The sequence below is a fragment of the Panthera pardus genome, unplaced genomic scaffold (assembly GCF_024362965.1).
Source record: "Panthera pardus isolate Hobbes unplaced genomic scaffold, ASM2436296v1 HiC_scaffold_11, whole genome shotgun sequence".
Classification (NCBI taxonomy): Eukaryota; Metazoa; Chordata; class Mammalia; order Carnivora; family Felidae; genus Panthera; species Panthera pardus.
Window position 1 is genome coordinate 66,024,165 of NW_026526666.1, and position 18,081 is coordinate 66,042,245.

Sequence of the window (18,081 nt, forward strand, 5' to 3'; positions counted from 1 at the left end):
TTGCCAAGAACAATGTCAAGGAATTTACTACCTAGCTTTCTTCTAGGAGTTTTATGGTTTTGATTCTTACATTCAAATCTCTACTCCATTTTGAGTTGATTTTTGTGTATGGTGTAGTAGTCCAGTTTCATTATTTTGCACATGGCTGTCCAGTTTCTCAACACCATTTACTGAAGAGATTCTCCTTTACCCATTGTGTGTTCTTGGCTCCTTTGTCATAAATTAATTGACAATATATGCATGGGTTGAAAATCTTTTGTTGATAACAACAAAAAATTGTAAATTAAAAAAAAATCAAGAACCATATGATAATTTCCATATAGAAAAGGCATTGACAAAGTATAACATCCATCCATGATATAAAAAAAAAATCAACAAAGTAGGTTTAGAGGGAACCCAACATAATAAAGGCCATATATGAAAAACCCACAGGTAATAGCATCCTCAATGGGAAAAAACTGTGAGCTTTTCCTCTATGGCCAGGAACAAGACAAGGATGTCCAATCTCACTACTGTTATTTAACATAGTATTGGAACTCCAAGCCACAGCAATCAGACAAGAAAAAGAAATAAAAGGCGTCCAAATTAGCAAGGAAGAAGTAAAATTTTCACTATTTGCAGATGACATGATACCCTGTGTTGAAAACCTGAAGACTCCTCCAAAAAAGTGCTACAACTGATACACGAATTCCATAAAGTCACAGGATACAAAATCAATGTACAGAAATCTGTTGCAGGGGCACCTGGGTGGCTCAATTGGTTAAGTGTCTGACTTTGGCTCAGGTCATGATCTCATGGTTTATGAGTTTGAGTCCCGTATTAGGGCTCTCTGCTGTCTGAGGCACAGAGTGTGCTTCAGATCCTCTGTCCCCATCACTTTCTGCCCCTTACCCACTTGTTCTCTCTCTTTCACAAATAAACATTAAAAAAAATTAGAAGAAATCTGTTGCATTTTTATACACCAATAATTAAGCAGCGTAAAGGGAAATTAAGGAATCAATACAATTTACAATTGTACCAAAAACAATAAGATACCTAGAAATAAACCTAATCAAAGAGGTGAAAGACCTGTACTCTGAAAAGTATAAAACACTGATTAAAGAAACTGGAGATAACACAAAAAAAACGGAAAGATATTCCATGCTCATGGATTGGAAGAAAAACTATTATTAAAATGTCTGTACTACTGATAACAATCCACACATTTAATGCAATCCCTATCAAAATAGCATAAGCATTTTTTCACAGAACTAGAACAAACTATCCTATACATACAATGGAATACTACTCAGAGATTAAAAAGAATGGAATCCAGGGGCACCTGGGTGGCTTAGTCGGTTAAGTGTCTGTCTTCAGCTCAGGTCATGATCTCACGGTTCATGGGTTTGGGCCCCACGTCAGGCTCTGTGCTAACAGCTCAGAGTCTGGAGCCTGCTTCAGATTTTGTGTCTCCCTCTCTTTCTGCCCTCCTCCACTCACACTCTGTGTGTGTGTCTGTCTCTCTCAAAAATAAACATTAAAAAATTTTTCTTAAAAAGAATGAAATCTTGCCATGTGCAACAATGTGGATGGAGCTAGAATGTATTATGCTAAATGAAATAAATCAGAGAAACACAAATATATGATTTCACTCATTTGTGGAATTTAAGAAATACAACAAATGAACACAGTGGAAGGGAAGGAAAAATAAGATAAAAACACAGAGGGAGGCAAACCATAAGAGATACTTAAATACAGAGAACAAACTGAGGGTTGCTGGAGGAGAGGGTAACTGGGTGATGGGCATTAAGGAGGGTACTTTTGGGGATGAGCACTGACTGGGTGCTCATGAATCATTGAGTTCTATTACTAAAGCCAAGACCACACTGTACAGTAACTGACTTCAATTTTAAAAAGAAAAAAGAAATAAAAAAAAGGAAAAGAAAAGAAAAGCTGAAGTCATCACAATTCCGGACTTCAAGTTATATTGCAAAACCCTAGTAATTAAAACTATATGGCATTGACACAAAAACATGCACAGATCAAAACCCACAACTACATGGTCAACTAATTTTTGATAAAGCAGAAAGAATATCCAACAGGAAAAAGATAGTCTTTTCAACAAATGGTGTGGGGAAACTGGACAGCAACATGCAAAGGAATAAAAGTGGACCACAATACAAAATGGATGGAAGACGCAAATGTGAGATGTAAAAACATAAATATCTTAGAGAACACAGGCAGTGATATTGGCCATAGCAAATTCTTTCTATATGCCTCCTGAGGCAAGAGAAACTTGCCCGGGTGGCTCAGTTGGTTAAGTGTCCAACTTCGGCTCAGGTCATGATCTCACAGTTTGTGAGTTCGAGCCCGCATCAGGCTCTGCACTGACAGCTCAGAGCCTGGAGCCTGTTTTGGATTCTGTGTCTCCCTCTCTCTCTGCCCCTCCCCTGCTTGTGCTTTCTTTCTCAAAAATAAATAAACATTAAAAAAAAACCCTCAAGAAAGTAGGGATAGGGGGCGCCTGGGTGGCGCAGTCGGTTAAGCGTCCGACTTCAGCCAGGTCACGATCTCGCGGTCCGTGAGTTCGAGCCCCGCGTCAGGCTCCGGGCTGATGGCTCGGAGCCTGGAGCCTGTTTCCGATTCTGTGTCTCCCTCTCTCTCTGCCCCTCCCCCGTTCATGCTCTGTCTCTCTCTGTCCCAAAAATAAATAAAAAAAAAAAAAAAAAAAAAAAAAAAAAAAAACGTTGAAAAAAAAAGAAAGTAGGGATAGAAGGAGCATACCTCGAGATCATATAAGCCATATATGAATGAGCCAACACTAATATCATCCTCAATGGGGAAAAACTGAGAGCTTTCCCCCTAAGGTCAGGAAGAAGACAAGGATGTCCACTCTCACCACTGTTATTCAACATAATATTGGAGGACTTAGCCTCTGCAATCAGACAACACAAAGAAATAAAAGGCATCCAAATTGGCCAGGAGGAGGTCAACCTTTCACTCTTCGCAGATATGATCCTCTATATGGAAAACCCAAAGATTCCACCAAAAAACTGCTAGAACCGATCCATGAATTCTGCAAAGTTGCAGGATATAAAATCAATGCACAGAAATCGGTTGCATTCCTATATACCAACAATGAAGCAACAGAAAGAGAAATCAAGGAATCGATCCCACTTACAGTTGCACAAAAAACCATAAAATACCTAGGAATACATCTAACCAAAGAGGTGAAAAATCTATACACTGAAAACTATAGGAAGCTTATGAAAGAAATTGAAGAAGACACAAAAAAATGGAAAAAGATTCCATGCACCTGGGTAGGAAGAACAAATAGCGTTAAAATGTCGATACTACCCAAAGCAATCTACATATTCAATGCAATCCCTATCAAAGCAACACCAGCATTCTTCACAGAGCTAGAACAAATAATCCTAAACTTTGTATGGAAGCAGAAATACCCCGAATAGCCAAAGCAATCTTGAAAAGAAAACCAAAGCAGGAGGCATCACAATCCCGGATTTTAAGCTTACTACAAAGCTGTAATCATCAAGACAGTATGGTACCGGCACAAGAACAGACCCTCAGATCAATGGAACAGAATAGAGAATCCAGAAATGGACCCACAAACGTATGGCCAACTAATTTTTGACAAAGCAGGAAAGAATATCCAGTGGAATAAAGACAGTCTCTTCAGCAAGTAGTGCTGGGAAAACTGGACAGTGACATGCAGAAGAATGAACCTGGATCACTTTCTTACACCATACACAAAAATAAGCTCAAAATGGATGAAAGACCTCAATGTAAGACAGGAGGCCATCAAAATCCTCAAGGAGAAAGCAGAAAAAAACCTCTTTGATCTTGGCTGCAGCAACTTCTTACTCAACACTGTTGTCTCTGGAGGCAAGGGAAACAAAAGCAAAAATGAATTACTGGGACCTCCTCAAAATAAAAAGTCTGCAAAGCAAAGGAAACAATCAGCAAAACTAAAAGGCAACTGACAGAATGGGAGAAGATATTTGCAAATGACATATCAGATAAAGGGTTACTATCCAAAATCTATAGAGAACTTATTAAACTCAACACCCAAAAAACAAATAATCCAGTGAAGGAATGGGCAAAAGACATGAATAGACACTTCTCCAAGGAAGACATCCAGATGGCCAACCGACACATGAAAAAATGCTCAACATCACTCATCATCAGGGAAATACAAATCAAAACCTCACACCTGCCAGAATGGTTAACATTAACAACTCAGGGAACAACAGATGTTGGCAAGGATGTGGAGAAAGAGGATCTCTTTTGCATTGATGGTGGGAATGCAAGCTGGTGAAGCCATTCTGGAAAACAGTATGGAGGTTCTTAAAAAACTAAAAATAGAACCACCCTACGACCCAGGAATTGCACTACTAGGTATTTATCCAAGGGATACAGGTATGCTGTTTCGAAGGGGCACATGCACCCCAATGTTTAAAACTAGCAGCACTATCAACAATAGCCAAAGTATGGAAACAGCCCAAATGTCCATCCACAGATGAACGGATAAAGAATATGTGGTATATATACAAAATGGAGTATTACTCAACAATCAAAAAGAATGAAATCTTGCCATTTACAACTACGTGGATGGAACTAGAGGGTATTATGCTACGCAAAATTAGTCAGAGAAAGACAAATATCCTATGACTTCACTCATATGATGACTTTAAGACACAGAACAGATGAACATAAGGGAAGAGAAGCAAAAATAATATAAAAACAGGGAGGGAGACAAAACATAAGGGGCTCTTAAATATGGAGAGCAAACAGAGGGTTACTGGAGGGTTTGTGGGAGGGGGGATGGGCTAAATGGGTAAGGGCCACTGGGGAATCTACTCCTGAAATCATTGTTGCACTATATGCTAACTAATTTGGATGTAAATTAAAAAAATAAAATTAAAAAAAAATGGGCAGAACACATGAATAGACATTTTTCCAAAGATGACATACAGACACATGAAAAGATGTTCAACATCACTGATCATTAGGGAAATGCAAATCAAAACCACAATGAGACATCATCTCACACCTGTCAGAATGGCCAAAATCAACAACACAAGTAACAACAGGTGTTTGTGAGGATGTGGAGAAAGGGGAACCCTCTTGCACTGTTGGTAGGAATGCAAACTGGTGCAGCCACTCTGAAAAACAGTATGGAGGTTCCTCAAAAAGTTGAAAACAGAACTATTCTATGATCCAGCAATTGCACTACTAGGTATTTACCCAAAGAATATGAAATTACTAATTCCAAGGGATATATGCCCCCCAATGTTTATAACAGCATTATCTACAATAGTAAAATTACAGAAATAGACCAAGTGTCCACCAACTGATGAATGGATAAAGAAGATGTGGTATATATACACAATGGAATATTACTCAGCCATCAAAAAGAATGAAATCTTGCCATTTGCAACAACTGTGGATGGAGCTAGAGAGTATTATCCTAAGTTGAATAAATCAGAGAAAGATAAATGACTTATGATTTCACCCATATGTGGAATTTAAGAAACAAAACAAATGAGCAAAGGGAAAAAAGAGAGACACACACCAAGAAACAGATTCTTAACTATAGAGAACAACCGATGGTTACCAGAGGGGAGGTGGATGGAGGGCTGGGTCAAATAGGTGATGGGGATTAAGGGGTGCACTTGTTGTGATGAGTACCAGGTGTTGTATGGAAGCGTTGAATCACTATGTTGTACACCTGAAACTAATATTATACTATATATTAACTAACTGGAATTTAAATAAAAACTTAAAAAATAATTAAAACTTTGGCTCAGGTCATGATTTCACGGTTTTTGAGTTTGAGCCCCGTGTCGGGCTCTGTGCTGACAGCTCAGAGCCTGGAGCCTGCTTCAAATTCTGTGTCTCCCTCTCTCTCTGCTCTTCCCCCACTCATGCTCTCTGTCTCAAAAATAAGTAAACATTTAAAAAATAATAATTTTTAAATAATTGATTTTTTAAAAGGGAAAGAAACTTATATTTATAAATTGTTGTGGTAATGAGTACCATTTTGCCTTTGAGCCTTACCTTTTGCATATTTGTCAATGACTTCATCAAAACCTGCCTTCTTCATATATTCATATTTAATAGAGAATATAGCCAGATTTGTCAATCTCTTTACTCACTGTTGATTGAAAAACTTTTTATTGACTTTAATTTTGAAAAGTTTATTTCAAACGAAGCAACATATCTACAAATAAGAAAAGTCTTAAGCAAAAAGGATAAGTTTGGCAGAGATATTGTGAAATGGCAAAATCCCATTTCACAATAAATTTTAAAAATTACATGTCTTTGTTTCTTTAGTATTGATTTTATTTTTTAACGTTTATTTATTTTTTGAGACAGAGAGAGACAGAGCATGAACGGGGGAGGGTCGGAGAGAGGGAGACACAGAATCTGAAACAGGCTCCAGGCTCCGAGCTGTCAGCACAGAGAGGGAGACACAGAATCTGAAACAGGCTCCAGGCTCCGAGCTGTCAGCACAGAGAGGGAGACACAGAATCTGAAACAGGCTCCAGGCTCCGAGCTGTCAGCACAGAGCCCGACGCGGGGCTTGAACTCACGGACAGTGAGATCATGACCTGAGCCGAAGTCGGCCGCTTAACCGGCTGAGCCACCCAGGCGCCCCTCTTTAGTATTGATTTTAACCGCTTTCAAATGTCTACATTTTAAATTCAAAATTTTAAACACAAACAAGAACTCCATATAGTTATGTAAAATGACAGAATTAAAGGAACTGAAGTTTTGTGTCTTCATCTTTACAATCTCTGTGTCATCATTTTTATATCAAATTTACTCTTTAAATGCAGAAATATATAATAGCACAGGGGCTGAAGACAAGAACAGCATCTGTAGTGAACACAAGCAATTCTGAACCATTATGAACTTACTCTACAACAAATATGTAGCCGAGTTTGAGTGTGTTGGATGCTGATTCCAAATTGATGTCCATGTAGCATACAATGTTTCAGTGATAAAAAAAAATAATAAATGACAAATAATTTTTGTAAAGTAGTCTCCACCCCCAGCATGGAGCCCAATACAGGGCTTGAACTCATGACCCTGAGATCAAGACCTGAGCTGAGATCAAGAGTTGGATGCTTAACTGACCAACCCACCCAGGTGCCCCAATGATACATGATTTTTAAGATGATTAAAAATATGCTAAGTGAGGTATGTACATATTAATATTTTGTTAGTTGTTATTGCTTATTATGTTAATTTTAGGTTCACAGGAAAATTGAGAGGAAAGTACAGAGATTTCCCATATAGTCCCTATCCCCCACATGCATGGTCTCATTATCCCATTATCAATATCTCCCACCCAATTGGTACATTTGTTACAATTGTTGAACCTAAACTGACACACCTTAATCACTCCCAAATCCATACTTTACCTTAGGGTTAACTCTTGGTCTTGTACATTCCATGGATTTGGGCAAATATATAATGGTATGTATCCCTCATTATAGTGTCATACAGAGTATTTCCCTGGCCTAAAAATTTTCTGGGCCTATTCATCCCTCCAAATGCTCAACCTCTGGTAACCACTGATGGTTTTACTCTTTCCAGAGTTTTGCCTTTTCCATGTCATACAGTTGGAATCATACAATATGTAGCTGTTTCAGACTGGCTTCTTTTACTTAGTTACATACATTTAAGGTTCCTCTATGTCTTTTCATGGCTTTATAGTTCACTTTGTTTTAGCGCTAAATAATATTCCCTTATCTGGATGTACCACAGTTTATCCATTCACCTACTGAAGGGTATCTTGGTTGCTTCTAAGCTCCAGCAATTATGAATAGAGGTGCTACAAATATCTGTGTGAAGGTTTTTCAGTAAACATTACTTTTCAGCTCCTTTGTGTAAATACCAAGGGATGCAGTCACTGGATTAAATGGTAAGAGCATGTTTAGTTTTGTAAGAAACTGCCAAACTTCCAAGGTGGCTGTACCATTTTGCATTCACACCAGCAATGAACGAGAGTCCCTGTTGACCTACATTATTAAGCAAATTTGATATTGTCAATGATCTAGAGTTTAGCCATTTGAATAGGTGTGTAATGGTATGAATTACTGGTTTTTTGGAGGAAGATTATAAAGGTAAAGTGCCATTTTCATCATATGATATCAAGGTTACATACCACCAACATGACATAGGACTGTTGATATTGATCTCCTGACTGAAGTAGTATTTGCTAGGCTTTTCTACTATGAAGATTTTCCTCACCCACAACTTTCCGTATTGTACTTTTAGGAAGGAAGGCAGCCTACATTTAAGGAGTAGAAACTTATGCTCCCCTTCTTTTAGGTTTGAGTATCTATATACTGTATTTAGAAATTTTATGCATAGGAAATTTGCCTATTCTCACCCATTAATTAATTAATTTAGTCATTTATTTATACCATTATAGACTCATGGATATTTATTTTATATTTTTGGTTACTATTTGATGCTACTTTTATTCTTTCTTTCTTTCTTTCTTTCTTTCTTTCTTTCTTTCTTTCTTTAAATATTTATTTATTTTGGGGAGAGCACAAGAGGGGGAGGGACAGACAGAGGTGGACAGAGGCCCCAAAGTGGGCTCTGCACTGACAGGCTGATAGCAGCAAGCCTGATGTGGGGTTCAAACTCACGAGCCACGAGATCATGACCTGAGCCGAAGTTGGACGCTCAACCGACTGAGCCACCCAGGTCCCCTATGCCACTTTTATTGTGTTGCTCAACTTATTCCATTTTTGGCATTGAGAGTTCTTTCGCCTGGCTCTTATGCCTCTCTGACATAGCCCCCCAGTGTGTGTGTGTGTGTGTGTGTGTGTGTGTGTGTGTTGAACAATCCCTTACTTTCTGACACCACAAGATGATCCAGGTTCATTTTGTAAATGCCTGCCCAAGTCCAGAATCAGCCATTTTCCAAGGAACCCTGGTTCTGTTTCATGGATAACGGTATTAGAAGCCAAGATCTAGGCCCTAAGTGTGTTTATTATGTTTGGGGTGTCATTTCTTCTAAGCTGAGTGGACAGAATGAAGAAGTATGTGTGCACATACTAACCCATCTGTATACACATATCTATAAATATTTCTATATTTAACCATCTGTACCTATGAATTAAATGTGAATTCTTTTTTTTTAAGTTTATTTATTTTTGAGAGAGACAGATTGTGAGTGGGGGAGGGAGATAGAGAATCTGAAGCAGCCTCCAGTCTGTGAGCTGTCAGCACAGAGCCTGACATGGGGCTCAAACCCACAAACCAGGGAATCATGACCTGAGCTAAAGTGAATGCTTAACTGACTGAGCCACCCAGGTGGCTAAACACGCATTCTTACTGATGTCTCCAACTTTAATACATTACCACATTTTTTATTCTGTCTATCCTGTTCCCCTGGCTTGTCTGTAACCTCCCACTCATGAGAAGAATTATATATACGTGATCTTAGTTAATCCTGTGAGCTAGGAATTAGTATGTCATTTAATAGTTGAGGAAACTGAGGCTCAGAGATAATACATTTTTTCAAAGACACAGTAATTAAGAGGTGGAAACCAAACTTCTTCTGGGAGAAAAATAATATTTAAGGCAAAAAATTAAAAGGTATGTGGTTTGTGTAGTAGACCATTCTGATGAATTGGTAAAATGCATTTAAGCTATGTTGATATGGTCCAGAATTAAACATAGACGAATTTGACATTATACCAGTTGTTTCAATGTTGTGTGCACATCTTTGAGGACCAAACTATTACATTGAAGATCTGTTGTTAATTGTACATCACCCTGTGAGTCAACTGTAAAACTTCACATTTGTTTTATATCTTCTAAAAGAGGCATAACTTGTTCTTAAATCATAAAGATCATTTTATGTTGTATATTTTAAGTCAATTGATTGAAGAATAATAAATAGTAATGGATTAGATAGGGAAATTGCACCTCTAGTCATATTTTTCCTGACCCACTTAAAAAACCCAAAACAGCAGGGTGCCTGGGTGGCTCAGTAGGTTAAGTGTCTGACTTCAGTTCAGGTCATGATCTTACGGTTCATGAGTTCTAGCCCCATGTCAGGATCTGTGCTGACAGCTCAGAGCCTGGAGTCTGCTTCGGATTCTGTCTCTCCCTCACTCTCTACCCCTCCCCTGCTCACACTCTGTCTCTCTTTCTTTCTCAAAAATAAATAAACAATTTAAAAAATCCAAAACAACAACCATGCCCCCCAATTATGGCCTATTTTGAAATATTAATTTTGACTTGTTCTTGAAAATGGAACTCTGTGATAAAAGAGCGTGGGAAACACTGCATCTATCAATCCCCTTTTGTAAATTCACACTTGCCTATTAAGGCAGTTGAGAAAACCTGCAACAAAAAATCAGTTCAACTTTTGAATCACTGTTTCCCTTTGTCTATAGAATGCTGTTTTCATGTAAAGGCTATTAACATCCCATATATGTATATCTATATCTATATCTATATCTATATCTATATCTATATCTATGTCTATGTCTATATCTCCCTTATATTTGGAACACAATTGCTTCTTCATTTCACAAGCGAGGGGACTTGGTTTACTTCTTCTATTTTCAAAATCTGAAACAGGGCTTGGCACATAGTAGTTACTCAATATTTGTCAAATGAATGAACAAATATTTATTGAGCATCTACTGTGTGTCAGTCACAAGGAATATTATGAAAAAACAAACATGCTCTCTAGGCAACTTACGCTCTAATAGAAAAGATTATAAATAAGCAAGTAAAAAGTAAAATTTTCGATAAGAGTTAGGGAAACAAACACAATATTGAGATGAAGCATAAAAGAGGTGATGGCAATGGTACTTTTGAAGATAAGTAGCTAGATACTAAAATACTTTTTTTTTTTAAATTTAAGAGAGAGAGAGAGAGAGAGCGCACAGGGGAGGGGCAGAGGGAGAGTGAGACTCTTAAGCAGGATCCATGCTCAGGATGGAACCCAACATGGGGCTCGATCTCGAATGAGCCACCCAAGTGCTCCCAAACAGTTAGCTCTTTAAAGCATTTACTCAAACAAGTCAATAGTTAACCAGAACTTGAATATTTCTTTTTTAAAGATATTTATTTATTTATTTATTTATTTATTTATTTATTTATTTATTAAGAGAGAGAGCAGAGGAGGGGCAGAGAGAGAGAGGGAGACAGAGGATCCCAAGCAAGCTCCGCACTGTCAGCGCAGAGCCCTATGTGGGGCTTGAACCCATAAAGTGTGAGATCAGGACCTGAGCTGAAATCAAGGGTTGGCCGCTTAACCGACTGAGCCACCCAGGCACCCCTGAATATTTCTAACATCGGCTTTCAGTCAGAACGCATGTTGAAATAGGTTATATTAATTTAAGTACTTGCATTAAATGGATAGCATGCTCAAAAGAACTTAAATTAAAAGAATTTCATAAAGGAACTATCTACAGAAATACGGACAAGTTTAAAGGAAGAAACAAGGAAAGAAGAGGATCTCAAGAACCAAAGACAGCCAGAAGTCATTAGCACCGTTAGACCTGAAAAACAAGGAAGTTAGTGGGAGCAAGGCTTTGGGGGTTGACTGAAAAAAAATTATATTAAGCATCTAGGTCATATGCAAGTAATACAAACATCATCTATATAAATAGGCCAAAACTGTGATTCCATTTAGACAAAAATCAAATTTGTCTTCTTGACTGCCTTAATCACAATCCTCACATGCAATGGTACTCAAATGTGTATTGAACATACAGATTGCATCCAGCTCAGTCTTTCACACATGGTTTCCTACGAACCATCAAATAGTCATATAGATTAGTAGCTACCAGCGGCAAGGATGCACTGCAAAATTACTTATCTGTCTGCCCAAGTACTAAAAGTATCAAGTAAGCATGAGCTGGGGAAGGCAAAGCCAACAGTTGAAAATACTGGTAAACAATGTCCTCTTTTACTAATTTTCTCACTGTTATTAACCCTCAAATACTGCCTCATCCCTTGTTGGTTTCCTTAAATTCTGCTTATGCCTTTGTAAATATATTCCCTTTATAAAATTCTACCCCCCCACACACAAAAATTACACCTAACAGATGCAAATTTCTTGAATAGCGATAATCATATGAGTTAATGATTGTTTTGAAAATTTGAATGCAAAGTAGTAACTGCAGTTAAAAAGCCAGGGTAACTTTTATAAGAGTCATAACATTTCAAATTTAAAACTATGTTCTATTTGGCAATTATATACTTCAAATGAAGAAAATTATTTTCTTGTGGGTCCAGTGAAGAAACCAGAGAAATCAGCAATAAGCTGAACAGAGGTTTAAAAGGGTCCTGGCCCAAAGGTGCAAAACAGGTTTTCTTTCATGTTTACTTTTAAGTGTGTGAGCAGTCAATTAAAGAGCACCTTAGAAAACTATGTTTTCCATATAGAGGAATTTGCCATGAATTTTCATATATAATCACATTATTCCATTCTATGTGGAAAAAGATTAAACATTGACCTTTTTAAAAGAACAAAATGGCTCTAGGTAATTTTAAATATCTGTTTAAAAACAGGATTCTTGGGGGTGTCTGGGTGGCTCAGTCAGTTAAGCATCTGACTTCAGCTCAGGTCATAATCTCGCAATTCATGAATTCGAGCCCCGTGTGAGGCTCTGAGCGGACAGTGTGGAGCCTGCTTGGGATTCTCTCTCTCTCCTCTCTCTCTGCCCCTCCTCTGCTCATGCTTTCTCTCTAAATAAATAAACACCCCAAAAGAAGAAGCACTTTATATTTTTATTAAATTTTTTAATGTTTATTTATGATTGAGAGACAGAGAGACACAGAACGTGAACAGGGGAGGGGCAGAGAGAGGGGGAGACACAGAATCTGAAGCAGGCTCCAGGGTCTGAGCTGTCAGCAGAGAGACCGATGAGGGGCTTGAACTCAAAAACTACGAGATAATGACCCAAGCCAAAGTTGGACGCTTAACCGACTAAGCCACCCAGGCGCCCCAAAAGAAGAAGCACTTTAAAAAAGAAAGGATTTGTTTAGGTCATGTGAGTTAATTAACATTCAAAAACATGCTACTGAAAGTATAATGGATTATAAGCACTAAATTCGGTATTTATTTTTCTTTTCTTTTTTCCTACTTAATCTACTATATATATATAGAATTATGTGATGTTTATAACAGAGAACATAAGCAACTAAATGACCATGTTGCAACATTAGAACCAAAATTGTCTTTTTTGCCAGAATCCATTTATGCAAGTGCTTAGGTGGGACTGGCTCAATACTCTCAGAGATAGGTAAACTTAGGTTTGGCCAGACAAAGCCACAGTGATTACTTCAGAAACTGGTTACTTAGAACCAATGAGTCTCAATGACAAACAAGGTAAGAATTCATCAGATTCATAACATATTTTGATGATGCAGTCAGCAGGATTTGCAAATAGTTTAGATGGTATAAAAGAAAGAGAAGAGTCAAGACTGATTAACTTGAGCATTTGGGTGATGGTAGCCACATACTGAGATGGGAAACACAGGAGAAAAAAGTTTTAATAGAATAAAAATTAAAGGTTTAGTTCTGGACATAATAAATTTGAGATGTCTTATTAGACATACATGGGTATAAGACATGCCCAGCAAACAGTTGCACAGATGAATTTAAGATAAATTTAGAATTCCTTAGGGTAGATTCCTAGCAGTAGAGTTGTTGTATCAAAGGTTATGTGCGTTTTTACTGAGTTGTGCTGGAGCTAGCTTCTGCTGGCTCATAAGAGTTGATTGTTAAATTTTCAAGAATTTTTTGAGCCAATTGTTAGAGATATCCATTTAAAAAATTAAATTACATAACCTTAAAATTAAATACATTATTTTTAAAAAGAAGGAAAATGGGGGGAGGGGGAGGTTGGTCAGAGGAGGTCTAGTGGAGAGCTAGGATATTCACCACTGCCCAGCAATAATGGGCATAAATGAGGCACTCCTGTCTTTCCCAGGCAGAATGGTATCATTTGAAGCACTAGTGGGGAGTCAGAAATTCCATTCCTGCACAGCAGTAATGAATAGCCCCCACCTTGCATGTAAACAGAGTCCAAACTGGAAATCTGGACTTGTACCCTGACTTCTACCCCAACTTGTCAGTGATGAGGTGGTGGGCATTTCCTTTCCCCTGCCATATAAATGTCAGGGAAAGCTAGCTAAAACAGGAGATTTAAATCATATCCATAGTCTTACAACACAAAACCCCCAAATATCAAAATTTCAATAAAAAATCATACACCCCACCTGGAACCAGGAAAATTTCAAACTAAATTACAACCTGAGATGATAGAGATATTAGATCTATCTGACAAAGTTTAAAGTAGCCATCATAAAAAAAATACTTTGAGCAAATGTAAAATGAGCAAATGTAAAACTATGTTTGAATCATAGAAAAATAAAAATTCTTGGCAAAAAAATAGAAAATGTAAAGATGGACTAAATGAGAATTTTAGATATGAAAAATATAATAACCAAAATAAAAACTCAGTGGATGGGCTCAACAGCAGAACAGAGGGATCAGAGGAAAGAACTAATGAACTGCAAGATAGAACAATAGAAATTACTCTATCTGAACAACAAAGAGAAAATAGACCAAAAAGAAAAAAAAAAAGAACAGAGCCTTAGGAATCTGTGGAATCATAACAAAAGATCTAATGTTTATGTCAGCAGAATCCAAGAAGAAGAGAAAGAAGGAGTGGTTAAAAAAGTACTTGAAGAAATAATGGCTGAAAACTTTCTAAACATGGGAAAAGACACATACCTACATATTCAATAATCTGAGTGAACCACAGAAAGGATAAACCCAAAGACATCTAAACCAAAACATAGAGTTAAACTTTTGGAAACTAAAGACAAATTAAAAATCTTGAAAACAGGGGGAGGGAAACAGTACCTTGCCTATCAGAGAAAAACAATTCAAATGACAATGGATTTCTCATTGAAAGTCATGGGAGTCAGAAAGTAGTGACACACCACTTTTAAAATACTAAAAGAAACAAACTCTGGACCCAGAATTATATATCTGGTAAAAATACCCTTTAGGAATGAAGGGAAAATCAAGATATCCTCAGATACAGGAAAACGAAGAAGTTGTCACCAACTGTAAGAATGGTTAAAAGAGTTCTCTAAACAGAAAGGAAGGGACTTAAAAAAGCAAGCTTGGAGCATTAAAAAGGATGAAGAAATATGGTAAAGAAAAATAAAATTAATTAGCTTTTCTTCTTTTTTTGAGGTTTCTAAAACATGCTTGACAACTGAAGCAAAATGTTTAACAGTGATGTGGTTATACATGTATGTACAAGAAATATTTAAGACATTATAAAGGGGGGAGTGTAAAGGAAAACAAAGGACAATATGGTTTCTATACTCCCTTCAAACTAATAAATTGACATCAGTAGACTGTGATAAGTTATGTATGTATGATGTAATACTTCGAACAATCCCTAAAAAAACTACACAAAGAGATGCATGATAAATAAATAAAAATGGAATTCTAAAAATATTCAAGCAATCCATAGGAAGGCAGGAAAGGAAAATACAAAGACAAAAAACAGGACAAACAGAAAATAAAAAATAAAACGACAACTTACACTCTAAAATGTCAATAATTACCTTAAATGTAAATGGTCTAAATACAAATCAATAGACAGAAATGGTCACAGGCACCTGGGTGGCTCAGTCAGTTAAACGTCCATCTTCGGCTCAGGTCATGATCTCACAGTTTGTGAGTTTGAGCCCTATACCGGACTCTGTGCTAACAGCTCAGAGCCTGGAACCTGCCTGGGTCTCCCTTTCTCTCTGTGCCCCTCCCACGCTCGTGCTTTGTCTCTGTGTCTCTCAAAAATGAATAAACATTAAAATTTTTTTTAATAGATATAAATGGTCAGAGTGAATTAAAAACACAACCCAACTATTCTATAAGAAACTCACTTCAAATATAATGATATAGTCAGGTTGACAGTAAAAGAACAGGGGAAAAAGACATCATACAAACATCAATTAAAAGTAGTAAGTAGTAGGGTTCCCAGCCACTACAGTGGCCACAGTGACTTGCTCACACCAGTGCCACCTATAGTTTGCTGAGCTCCAGCCTAAGAGGGGTAAGTAAGGAGGTCTCTACACCATGACTCCTACAAAGCCAACTGCAAATCCACTAGTGGTAAAGTACCGAGGAAGCAACTGGATACAAAAGCTGCTCTCAAGAGTGGGCCCTCTACTGGAGAAGTGAAGAAACCTGTTACAGGCCTGGTACTGTGGCACTCTGTGAAATTAGCCATTATCAGAAGTCTACTGAACACTTCTGATAACCAAACGTCCTTTCCAGCGGTTAGTACAAGAAATTGCTCAGGACTTCAAAACAGATACGTGTTTCCAGAATGCAGCTATTGGTGCATTTCAGGAGGCAAGTGACGCCTATCTGGTGGGCCATTTTGAAGAAACCACCATTTGTACTATCCATGCCAAACAAGTAACAATCATACCACAATAAATCCAGCTAGCACATAGCATAAGTGGAGAACATGCTTAAGAATCCACTATGATAGAGAGGAAGAGCCAAGATGGCGGAACAGCATGGAAGTTTCTTGTGTGTCTCGAGACCATGAAATACAGCCGGACCAACACAAAACCATCCTACACACCTACAAAACTGATTGGAGGATTAACACAACAATCTGCACAACCTGAACCACAGAATTCAGCAGGTACGCACCGCGGAGAGGTGAATTTGGGGAGCAAGAAGCCGTGAAAAGTAGGGAACCGCTTTTGAGGGTGGAGAGAGGATGGAGACGGAGGACAGGGGGAGCATACTGGAAAAGCACCCCTTTTGGGGAGGGGTGCTTTTCCAGTATGCTCCCCCACTCCCCAAAAGCAGCTGGCGAGAAAGTAGAAAACTGGAAACAGCCACAGGGACTAAACTAAAAAGGGAGAAATGAGAAAGGAGAAAGGAGAGGGTTTAAATTCCATTAAGACTGTAAACAAAGAGAGCACAAAGGCTGCAACTCTGCAGCCCGATACCTGGTGGTGCTCTGGTGGGAAAGGCGAATCCTCAGGAACAGAGTGGGGTCCGGGAGGTTCTTGGGCCACATGGGGAAATGAGGTTCCACTGATGGAAGGACATTTGGTAGAGACTGTTGAAGCCACCTGGTCCCAGCAGACCCCAGAAGGCGGCCACATTCGCTGGTGCTGGGGCAAGTTCGTTGAGGGTGAAGCCTGGTGCCAGATGTGTGTTGTGATTTTCCATAATCCCTGAAACGCTGCTGCTACACTACCTCGTGAACTTTTTCTGGGGCGGGCTGGCACCTAGCCGTAGTCTCCGGACACCACCAGCAGCAGGGTCCAGAGGACATTCCTGGATGCAGCCGACATTCGGCCATTGCTCATTCGGCCATTGCTCGGTGAGACCCTCAGTGAGATCCGTTTGCAGAATGGATCAAAGCCGCAGTCCTTCGGAAGTAAGGGGCCAGGGAAAACAGCCGCATCTGAGACAAAACTTGCGAGAGAGGTACTGCCTGGGGCCTGGTCACGGAGAGTGAAAAAGCTGGGAGTGGATGAGAGTCGAAGACGGGACAGGTGCGCGGTTGCTGATCCTGGAGAACAAACTGGGTACCTGGGTGAGGCCATGTAAATGCTCCCGCGCATGCGCATATGCACCTACATGCACTGCAACAATCCACCCCAGTAGGCCAGCAGCACCATCTAGTGGAGAGCAGAGCTGTTACACTGAGCCCCGCCCAACTGGGCCAACTTTGCTCTTCAAGAACACAAGTCTCACCACCGGCTTAATTTATGGAGTATAAAGAGCTACATAGACTGACTTCTAGGGGAAAATGAAGCAATTTCAGTCCAACTTTAATCTGTTAGCAGGTTCATCTATACAATTCTCTTTCTTGATTTTTCTTTTCTTTCTTTTTATCTTTTTCTCTTTTACGATTCTATTTTTCTTAAATAGAAAGAGAAAAAAATCATTTTTATTTTAAATTTTTACTAAAAATATTTTTCTTTAATTTTTATTACTATATTTTTTACTTTTGTGCAAATTTTTTCAAATTCTAC

General features: G+C 38.4%; 1 pseudogene; it reads left to right on the forward strand.

The window, feature by feature from the left end:
* The window catches only part of LOC128775935 (histone H3.3A-like), a 94,350-nt pseudogene extending 77,834 nt beyond the window's left edge, over window positions 1-16,516 (forward strand).
* The last annotated feature ends 1,565 nt before the right edge of the window (window positions 16,517-18,081 follow it).